Source organism: Tachypleus tridentatus, unplaced genomic scaffold, assembly GCF_004210375.1.
Source record: "Tachypleus tridentatus isolate NWPU-2018 unplaced genomic scaffold, ASM421037v1 Hic_cluster_2, whole genome shotgun sequence".
Lineage (NCBI taxonomy): Eukaryota > Metazoa > Arthropoda > Merostomata > Xiphosura > Limulidae > Tachypleus > Tachypleus tridentatus.
Genome location: NW_027467782.1, coordinates 14,684,494 through 14,696,294, shown reverse-complemented (window position 1 = coordinate 14,696,294; position 11,801 = coordinate 14,684,494). Strand labels below are relative to the sequence as shown.

At 32.2% G+C, this 11,801-nt stretch overlaps 1 long non-coding RNA gene across 1 annotated transcript; it reads left to right on the top strand.

Annotated features, from left to right (window-relative positions):
• The first annotated feature begins 487 nt into the window (after positions 1-487).
• LOC143242858 (uncharacterized) lies at positions 488-5,406 on the top strand. Its single transcript, XR_013023341.1, has 2 exons — positions 488-579; positions 1,866-5,406. It is a non-coding gene; the product is annotated as an uncharacterized LOC143242858 (long non-coding RNA).
• Positions 5,407-11,801: the final 6,395 nt, after the last annotated feature.

Sequence of the window (11,801 nt, the reverse complement as noted above, 5' to 3'; positions counted from 1 at the left end):
TATCTTACAATATAGTCAGTCTGAGATGTCCATTTCATTCATTGTTATGTTATTTGTGTATTTTGTTTTTAAAAAAAAGTGATGTTAGAGGAAAATCTGAAATAGCTGTTCTTTTGTAAAGAACATGACTTGAGTGTGCATATACATTTTTCTTCAGATATTCATCCTGTTGGAAACATTGGACGAGAACAAGGCTCCTTCTGGTGGCCATTGTTAGGTGCCTACTTGACATACCCATTATACTTTTGGGACCTAAACTCTGTCTTCTCAGTGTTTTTTTAACTGGTATTCTAAGAAATGGCAAAGAAAACCCCTTCCTAGACATTGCATCTCGAAACGACTCTTGGTCCTTTCTTTTTGTAGAGCATTGTACATCTCTCTCTGGATTTCATAGCTATATTTCAACTGCACTGTGACAGATCAGAACGGAAATGAAGTGTTGAGATGCAGCTAAGAATTTTTTTTCACAAGTCTTGTGTGACAAGAAGTTAAATGGTTGCTCAGTATAATGGTTGGAAAGAAATATGGCACCAATTAATTCAAGCATTTGATCTGCAAGTAGAGAGAAATGCTTTAAAGGTAATAGATCCAAATAAATTGAATTTTCAATTTTAATACTTTATTCCTGTTGTTTTATTTCTGTGATAAATTAATATATTATTTAGATAGGTTTTGTTGTCATATTTACTTTTGACTAGAAATAACTGAAGAAATGTATAAACAATGTAAAAAATATGTTTAGTATAGTAGCTTATTTATTTCACTTTTCTAAGACAAACTTTGATATCTGTTTTTAGTGCTCATATTAAGGCTAGTAAAATGAACAATGCTTATATGCCTTTTTCTCTACCCTCTTCTCATACATAAAGTGATAAAATGAATCTAAACCAATTTTTATAGACGTCCAACATTTAAATTTATGTAATTGGTACTGCTTTATGAATGTGTTAAAAAACACATTTAGAACATTACATGCATTTGTATCTTTATAAATAAACATTTGGTTGCTAAAGTTATTCCTGTATGATTTGTATTATAACCAGTTCTTGGTTGTGACACAAGTCATGATACTGGAAAGAGAAAATAAATAGATATTAATAAGGTGGAAGCTAAAGCAACAACCTATTGTGTTGGTGGAACTTATCATAACTAACATTTGTGGTAATGTAATGAACCATAAAGGAAAATTTGCAAGCCAGTGTGATTCAGGATGTCACATGTTGCATTGGTTGTATACTGTTGTTATAGTAAATGGGAAATACACAGAACACCTGATCGAAGGTGAATGGTGACATCTTCCATAACTGCTTTCAGTTGTGTCTTGGAAGCCTGATTTCTACTGGTACGAAAGGCCAGGTTTTGGTTCTGCATATTATCATTTTCTCCTTACACATCTTAGATCACATTATAAAAACAGATTTGTTTCTTGTAAATCATACAGATGTTTGTTAGTGCTCTGTGAGACATATAAATCCAGTTCTCTCCAAACCAAATCCAAAAAGTTCACTTTGTTAGTCAAGCTGGTAATTAGTGCCTCTTCAAGTTTGTGTCCTGGACAAACTTACTTCTTGTATCCCAGAATGGCTGGTATGGGTATTAACACTTTTACTAATAAAGCAGAGAACAACATTTTGACCTTCTTAAGTTATCTTCAGGTTAACCCAAGAAGATCGAAACATTGTTCTCTGCTTTATTAATAAAAGAGTTAATACCTATACCATCCATCCTGAGATACATTTTTACTTACCTCTTGTACTACCTATGGTACAGAGCTGCATGGTAAGATATTATTTCAAATGCTCAAACTATAGCAAAATGAACTTGCATTGAAAGTCATAAAAGTAATATTTTCCTCTCATTTTTAGGTTTTAAATCTGTAGTCCAGTGCTATACAGGAAGAGATCATGGCTCGTTACTGGATACTCTCCAGACAGTGGCATCCTGATGAGCATAAATATCCTGGGGAGAAGGAGGTAGCACAAGAGAAATTAATTGAGATATGAAGTGCTGTCTCAGATTAAGTCCAAGAGGCTGACTTGTAACAAGATAATCCTGGGGCAATGCAAAACTAAGTAGGAATTTATAATGGAGCAATTAAAATACATATCTGTTTCAGTATGACCACATCATACAAAGAATCTACTGATAAACTGTTCTAACTAGTCTAAATATCTGGTATCTACAAAACATTTCAGTCATTCCTTTGTTTATATAATGTTTACAGTTAGTTAGATTTCTTCAGTATATTTGGTCTGAGGATTATTATTATTCTGTGTATTTTGAATAAGAATGGAAATTTCCAGTATTGTTGGAAGAAAAGAACTTATGAATATGTTCAGTGAATTCGTCAAAGTACAGCTTTTAATAGTCAAAATACAGTACTGTGAAATTGATGGAGTATTTGGTTAACTAAATGTATTCTCCTTTAATAAAAAAGACTAAATATGCACTTCTATTGGGTAGTTTTATGTGTAACTGATAATGGTTTATTTGTAAAAAAAAAAAAAAATGTAGACTTGAATTCAAAGTTTGTGTTTTATGATGGTTCATTGCTTTTGGAAACTTTCTTTTGAGAAAATTCTCCTTCTGAATTAATTCCTTAAACCAGAGTGGATGTTGCCAGTATTCAGCCAAAAATCCTGATTTTATCCACCGAACAGTGACAGCATCTGACAATGTGTACGTCTCTTTTATGAAAACTAACCTGAACCATGTTATTGTCTGTAAAATTAAGAAAATTGAAATTTCATAAAGTATGGTGACAGTTTTAAGGGAATCATTAAAATAATTCCAGCAAAATGTGCAACAAATTACAGGTTTAAAGAATTGAAGCACAACAAGTAATCACTTTTGGGAGGACCCGACTTCTCAGTGTGTTTTTCTCTGAAGTTTCCCTTATGCACCATTCAAACTTACTTTCCAAGAAAAAGAAACAAAACAATTTGATACCAGTTTAAGTGATTGGTAGTAATAAGTAGAAGGAAAAATATAATGGAATATTTAAGTTTAGAACTACCTGGATGATAGTTGTTGAAACATAAGTAGAAAGACAAGTGTACAAAGTTAAGTATTATTTTTTGGACAAGTATTCAAAATCTCTTAGAAAAGCTTCTTTTATTTATATATCGTAGTTTAAAATAATTTTTTTTCTAGGCAAGACAGTAAGTTAACCAAACTCAATACAGAATAATAACAATTATTTATATGAGGAAAATTTTGTAATTCATCATATCTATTATTTCCTTGGATCTGAGGTACTACTATTGAATTATGAGGTCCATATTTTCCTTAGCTGTAGAGCATACTTTGATAGCAGGTTTGAAGATTTTTCATGTTATGGATTACTTAGAGATGTTTTTCTTTTCTTTTACTTGTTTTTAGAACTTTATAAAATATCTTACCAAAACACAGTAACATATGTTACTCAGACTGTTTATTTAACAAATGAAGGTTTCCATTAATGCTACACCAGCCAAGTTAAAATTATGTCCCTTGTGGCTTTTTCTTTTCTGTTGTTGTCAAGATGTTTTCTTTACTGTGATGTTGAATTAAGAATAATTTTTGGTATTTCAAAGTTATTACAGTGTATAGTATTTTTTTCTTCAAATATAAGTATCTGAATATTTCAATTGTTGCACTAATCCAAACTCTCTACTGTTGTATTTGCTTCATCTTCTCTTGGAAATATTAATTTTTGCAAGTCAGAGCTGAAATATGCACTGTTCATTTAGTGCAGAAACAACCAAATATGAACATGTTGTCAGGTATAAACTAAAATGTTGTATAATATTCTGTGTGCCACATTTGTCACTTTACAAATATGAATTTAAAGCTTTGGAAGAAAGTAAACTTGCAGTTGTGAAACTACTGTAGTTGGTTTTACTGTCATCACATTGGTTCATGCTTATTAAGGATGTCACATTTGTCTAACATTGAGTCTTGTTAAAACTGTTGAAGTTATCACTTCTGATCATTATAATTGTTCAAAATTAATTGATGGTGGTGATGTGTAGGTTTAAAATAGAATGTAACAAGCAAAATTACCCATTTATAGTGATGGTTGCTGTTTAAATAATCTAGCAAAAGTACGCATACCCAGTGACAATTACTGTTTACGTTTGTCTTGCAAAAGTACTTGTCCCAAGTGACAGTTACTGTTTAGGTTAATTTTTCAATGTAAATTATTTCATGAACTTTAAAAATGTTAACTTTTTTGCACTCTTGGTTTCACTTAGAGCCAAAGCTCCGAGCTTTTTTATACTTCACACCATAAAATAATTAATCACTTCAGTTGTGCTAGGAGCTGCTCAACAGTAACACATGGTAAATGTACATTTGTATTTCTTATAGTACGTCATATTTTGAAATGTTAATGATAGTCTGATAAATATAGAATATCCTACTTGTGAAATAAAGTTTGGTATTAACATTATTCATACTTGTTTTACTCTCATTTCAAAAGTGAATGTTAAACTTTGCCCAAATGAACAGATCTTCAAATGCTACATGTTTCCAGTATATAAGAATTCAGAAGTTATTAACAGTTGCCAGTTTTAAACATAATGATAAAATAATGAGTATAAATGAAGATTATCTGTTGACAGTAACTGTTGGAATAATAGTTGTACAAACAGAAACAGGTGTAGCACAAAGATGAACTCAATTTTACTTTTCTGGTATCTACGTGTAAACAGAAGGTTAACAATTGCTTTGTTCAGTGAACCAACGGTAATAACTTTGTATTAATTGTTAGTAATGTGTGTCCATTGCCTGTATATTTCACAAAGTATTCAACAATTCCAAACATTTGCAGTGTTTGATTTTATACTTTTGTGGCAGATAAAAACAAAACTAAGTATACTTTGTACATACTGGTTGACAAATAATTTTAAAGTAATTTTGTGTAATATTAAAAAAATGGTGCCTTATTTAAAACAAAGTACTCTAATAGATTAATAAATCTTCGTTGCTACTTATTACATCAAACTAAAAAGGTCATGCTGTATTACTAGGTGTAAATGGAAAGGTTTATAAGTTATTTTTAATTGAGAAAAAAAAACTATAAAATGTGACCAGAGAAAGGTTGTTTGTTATATAACAGTTTTTATATGTATTCATCTTGGGCATTGTTTGTTGTGTATGAATATTTATGTCTAATATTTTTTTGCACATCTGTTTATAAGTAGCAGTTGAAGCCTATTCAATATCATTCTAATATCTTAAAATGGAAATATATAAAGGCAATTTAAGATATGAGTACAAATTTAAATGAAATTGAAATATTTTTAATAGGATGTTAAGGTTTAGTTATTCATTGGGTCCTAGAAAATATAAGAAATGTTTGGTATGAGGAAATGTATTTTTCTTAAAATTTATATTTGAATATAAATAAGTTATAACCATTTATATATTTTTCAAGCCATTTCTTATGGGGTAGGTGAAAATGATTGATACTTAAAAGGTGCTTCTTTTTGAATTTCGCGCAAAGCTACTCGAGGGATATCTGCACTAGCTGTCCCTAAATTAGCAGTGTAAAAGAAGAGGGAAGCTAGCTTGTCATCACCACCCACAGCAAACTTTTACCAACGAATAGTGGGATTGATCGTTACTTTATAATGCCCCCACGTCTAAAAGGGCGAGCATGTTTGGCGCGACGGGGATGCGAACCCACGATCCTCAGATTACAAGTCGCATGTCTTAACCCACCTGGCCATGCAGGGCCTAGTTAAGAGAAACATGTGAACCTCACAAAATTAAGAGTTGAACAGCTTGTTTTGTTTGTTTGTTTGTTTTGGAATTTCGCACAAAGCTACTCGAGGGCTATCTGTGCTAGCCGTCTCTAATTTAGCAGTGTAAGACTAGAGGGAAGGCAGCTAGTCATCACCACCCACCGCCAACTCTTGGGCTACTCTTTTACCAACGAAAAGTGGGGTTGACCGTCACATTATACGCCCCCACGGCTGGGAGGGCGAGCATGTTTAGCGCGACGCGGGCGCGAACCCGCAACCCTCGGATTACGAGTCGCACGCCTTACGCGCTTGGCCATGCCAGGCCGTTGAACAGCTTTGAACAGCTTATTTTATTAAGTAGTTAATATCTATTACTGAGTATATCTTTCACTTTGTGCCTAGCATGGCTAAGTGGGTAAAGGAGTTCGACTCGTAATCTGATGATCGCAGGTTCGAACCCAGTCGCACCAAACATGCTCGCCCTTTCAACTGTGGGGCGTTATAACGTCGATAAATTCCACTGTTCGTTGGTAAAACAGTAGCCCAAAAGTTGGCGGTGGGTGGCAATGACTAATTGCCTTCCCTCTAATCTTGCACTGCTAAATTAGGGACGGCTGGCGAAGATAGCCCTCATGTAGCTTTGTGCGAAATTAAAATAAATCTTAAATTTTGATCTTGGAAGATATCTTCATCTCTCGGAAGTTAATGTTAAACGTGTCAATGAAAAAGGAAAAATTCGAGAATAAATAGAGCACTGCGTATTGTTTTTTCTCTCTTGGGTTTTGGGTATCATATGTACTCTGGAGGGTCAGGTGCTCTTTGACCTCTTCCTCCTTTCTTTACTTATATGGTCATGCAACGTTGGTTGGTATTAGCTACTGCTTTAGATTCAGAGTGGGCTGAATTTACTCCAACCTTTTTAAGATCAATGTCCATTGTCCATGTACTGGTATACATTTATAGATATTATTTTGCCATATCAGTAGGAAGTCTAGTTTGATGGTGGCCCTTTTTTTAAATATATATTATTTTTTTATCTTATTATTATTTTTTCATTTATTTATTTTGGTGCTTAAAGTATATGTTGATCGGGTGGAAGTGTTTAGGACCATCTTCATCATATATGAGGTACCTCTCTAGTTTGCTTAATAATTCATTTTTCTTCCAATTTTTATCAAAATACTTTATTGTACTATATAGGAGTCTGTCTGGTGTGGTTGATATGTTTGAATATTTGTGTAAATTTGAATGATGTTGCTCTGTATACTGTATGCTGTTGTGAGGAGTGTGTTTTGGATTGTTTGTAACTTCGTTTTAATTGTTTTGTTACTTACAGTTATCCATGCTGGAGCTGCATAGTCGATTACTGGTCTAATGTATGTTTTGTAAATGTTTAATATGTTGTCTGTTCACTCCACTATTCTTGCCAGTTAGACTCTTAGTATAGTTGGTTCTTCACCATACTTTAATTTCACTTACATGGTTAATACATGTTAATTTTGTGTCAGAGGCTAGACCTAGAAATTTTGCCTATGTGGTAGGCAGAAGTAGTGTTCCATTCACATATATTTCATGCTGTAGTTTTTTGTATTTTATCAACTTTGTAAAGATGACAAGTTGTGTTTTTGCTGTATTTATTTTTATTCTGTATTTTTGACAGTATTCGCCTATTCTATTTAGTTGTGGTTGTATGTTTGTGGCTACTATTGTTGGTGTTGTGGCACTTTTCCGGAGTGCCACATCATCAGCAAACTGTGAGGAGAATCCATGCTTAGGACCCTTCAATGGCAAATTGTTTACATAATGATGAATAGTATGGGGCTAACCACTCCTCCCTGAGAGACGCCAGCTTCTGGAGTAAAGTACTCAGAAAAAGTTTCCGCTACATTTTCTATTTTCCAAAAAGCTAGATAACCAGCGAATAATTTTACACGGTAGTCCTATGTCATTTGTATAGAACCGTAGGCCATTGTACCATACAGTGTCAAATACTTTATCAATATTAAGAAAGCAGTCGACAGTGCATTGTTTTTCTCAAAGCTGTCGACTATCTCTTTAGTTAGTCTGACTAAGTGGTTAGTTGTTTGTCTAAATTTTCTGAATTCATTTTGTTCTTCTGGTAATTTTCATGTTATCTCCAAGAATGTGGAGAGTCTGTCACTGACTATTCTCTCAAGAATTTTGCCTACACAGCTGGTCAGGCTGATTATTTGGTAGCTATTAGGTTTTTCTGCTGGCTTTCCTTCTTTATGGAACATTAATTTATTAGCATGTTTCCAAGAAACTGGGATGTATCCTGAGGACAGTGATAAGTTAAAAAAGTGCTTTTAGGTAGTCAAACAATTTCAGAGTGCCTTTTTTTAGGAGGATGGCTTATGTCATCTTCACCCAGAGATTTTTTTTATTATTGCTTCATAAAGTTTATGTATGGATATTTTTTCATTGGGATCGTGTCTTCGTAGTTTATGGTGTGTCTTATATTTGCCTCAGATATTCTTGTGAAAAAATTGTTTCAAATTGTTCCTTGTTGTTTAAAGATATAATTTGGTTGTAAAAATAAGCATATATATTTGGATATGTATGTGTTTTAAACGTATTCTGTAGTTGGTTCACAGTTTGCCTCTGCACTGTGTCATTCGGGACATACAGGATTTTATGAAAGGAAAGGCCTTGATGGCGAAATGAAACTTCGTATGGTCGAAAGTGAAATGACTTATCTAACCATACATTATCTTGTTCCATAAAATAATATCTATTCTCTTATCATAATTCAGCCTCGTAATTCAAATAACATACAAAATGATAAATCATTCTTTTCAAAATTGAAAAAAGTTCTATAGTTGCTACAGAAATTGTTCACAAACATCTTTTCTTCTAATATCGTATCATCAGTTGAGCTTGTACTTCTCAGTTTATACCTGAAATCATATCCTTACTGAAATAAATCCCTCTATGATTTAAACAGTTAGAAAGAATTGAAAACTTACATGACGCGTTTTCATCAGTAAACTATAGCATTTAGAAGTTAAATTCATTAATACAGAAATTCACGGGAGATGTATGCTAATTAATTTCAATTTGTGAATACATGTTATAAAGGGCCTCTCGTGTTCATTTAAACGTGGGCTGAATGTGTTGTCTTGGTGAAACCATACCTTGTTTCACATGCAGTGCATACAGACATGGCAGCTACTTATCATTACCACTGTAACTTTCACCCGACATATAAATTACAGGAACACGGGTGTGCGACTTGTATTAAACCTGAAACATATTAACGACAATAGAATGAATAACTTTGCTGTTAATACATATTCTCATTTAATATGTGTCACTTACTGTGGAACGTATAGCCTCTCCATTCGGTCACGTGCTTTGAGGAAATATTGTTGTTGTTATTTATGGACCAAAGACTGGGTCAATTTTATACGTCATTTTCACTTTGAACTCTACGTTTCAGCCGTGGATTCTCGAAACTGAGAAAAGATGATCAGATATATAGACCGTTACCATGATTTTAAAATAAAAACCTTTATTTAAAGGCTTTACTACTTAAACAACCAAGATTAAAAATAATTTTCCATCACTCATGGAAATATTGAATAAAAATTTCATTATCTAAAATTTATTCTTGTTAGCTTGGCACATTCCAAATGTTTAATTAAATGTCACGAATAATTTATGGTAGAGGTAAATACTAAACAATATTCAAAACAGGATATAAATATTTGTACATCACTAGGAGATCTGCTCAAGGTTGGTGTTGTTGTCGACATTGAACGAAGGTTTCCAGCAGTCTCGTCTGTTCTTTTGCAGAGGACACGCTGTACGTACACTTGAACTATTTAACCATGGTTGATAGTCAGTTTAGCTATCTTTATTCAGAGTTCTAGCACATCTGATGAATACAAAGTTATAAATGTATTTCAACTTTCAATTTATTGAACTCAGGCATAAATTGTAACAATCAGTGTGACGCAACCTCTAATAGCTACACGTCACTCTGAAATATGACACATGTCATAATACTTTAATAACCGAAAATAGTGCATGTAAATTATATCTTAACAGTGTTACACGTTAATCACTGAGTACCATTTGAAAACAATAAAAATAAACTGCAGGCATATCACAACAATTCTACTGAAAATGTTGTATAATTAATACATAATACAACATGTAGACAAAGCACAAGAAAACTATAAATGTCACAAGCTGTTAACAATGTAATAATTGAAGAACCAATATTTGACTCAAGTGTAGTAATACACGATGTGAAACACATTAAACGTGGATATTGAAGAAGCTCATGTTGATCCTGCGTTTCAGTAAAAAATGTCGCATGTAAATCTTAGTGTAACAACTGTGAATTGTTGGAGGTATATTGTGACAGTCAATATACTTAGAGCTATATTACAAACAATATAAACAACCACAATTATTATCGAAATGAACATTTAATGTGTAATAGCTGTTACATTTAAATGGGCGATAAATATGTAAACAAACATTTCATTACTTTTGGTTTAATATTTTATACAAGGTTTAACATAATATGTCGTAATAAATAAATACTGCATGAAAGGAAATCATAAAAAAACATGAAAAAAACGCTTGTGAATTGTTGAACTGAAGCCTCAGTCTCTTAAATTTCAATAATAGTTATGAATGTTCCGATAAAATGTTAAAACGTTAAGTTTACAGAGTTTATATTTAATTTGCTTGTACATAAACGTAAATAGTTAAATTACTGTGTAAGTTTCTGATAACCCAATAATATCAATGATACTGAATTTAAAAATTTTGTGCAATTTTGTAAGTAACAATCACATTCGTGTAACTGTATAGTGTGGAGATAAAATCCATCTTGATTTCTCTTAACTCTAGAGAGAACATATTAACAATGGCGGTTTTTTAAATTCGTTTATTAATTCTATTTTGAAGAAAAATCAGGTTGGTTTCCGAGATTTTCCAATGATAAACGTATCTTGGCTGTCAGAATTTTCAATAAGAATAACAACGTTTTCCTTGTGATGTCCTTGTTTAGTGTGAGATTTAACGATAATAAGTTCATCATAATTTTTCACATGTCTATCAAACAGAGGTCGCTGTATATATTCTTTAATAGCTTTTGTTTGTTTCGCCCTGGTGTTCCTCTTTGAAGATGTAGAATATAGTTATGTTTAGTGGCGCAACACTCAAAATTTTAGTAATAATTTTACTATAACATGCATAAAACCAAATAAATGTTTCTATAAAAATTATAAATTATGAAATTGGTTTTAGTTATCTCATAAATGTTTTCTTGAAACTAGGAAAACGATCTCAACCATTGTTTCATGTAGTAAATAAAGAATGATATACAGCAGACAATAACTTAAATACTGTTTTCCATTTATATTTTAACGTTCACAAAAGATAACTAGAACGTTTATATTATTGTCTGGACAAGATGAAAGTACTGTTATAATTAAATGTTATGTGTTCTACTCAATTTATTGTCATATAACCAGACAAGATGAAAGTACGGTTATAATTAAATGTCAAGTGTTCTACTCAATTTATTGTTATATAACTCGACAAGATAAACTGCGATCATAATTAAATGTCAAGTGTTCTACTTAGTTTATTGTTATATAACTAGACAAGATGAAAGTGCGATCATAATTAAATGTCAAGTGTTCTACTCAGTTTATTGTTATATAAATTAAGCATGAAAAGTTATGTTATCTGAACTCCAAATGACTGGTTATTTACTTCATGTTACAAAGAGAAATAGTTTTCAAACTGTCTTATTTTTTGCAACTTTGGAGTAAATCACGCACCTAATGGTGCTTTAAAATGTTCAATAATTCATTATAAGTAGTAGTAGTATGTATGTGAATGAAAAATTACGAAAGGACATTCTGATCTTCATGTTTTCCGGATGTTATTAATGCTATGGACATTAGTAAAGGTAATAAGACCTCAAAGGTATCGAACACGTGTAGGTTTATTTTGGAAGAAAAATCATATGTATTCAAACGACTCTGAACATTAAAGATTCTCTAAACGCATCTTTCTCAGTAGTTG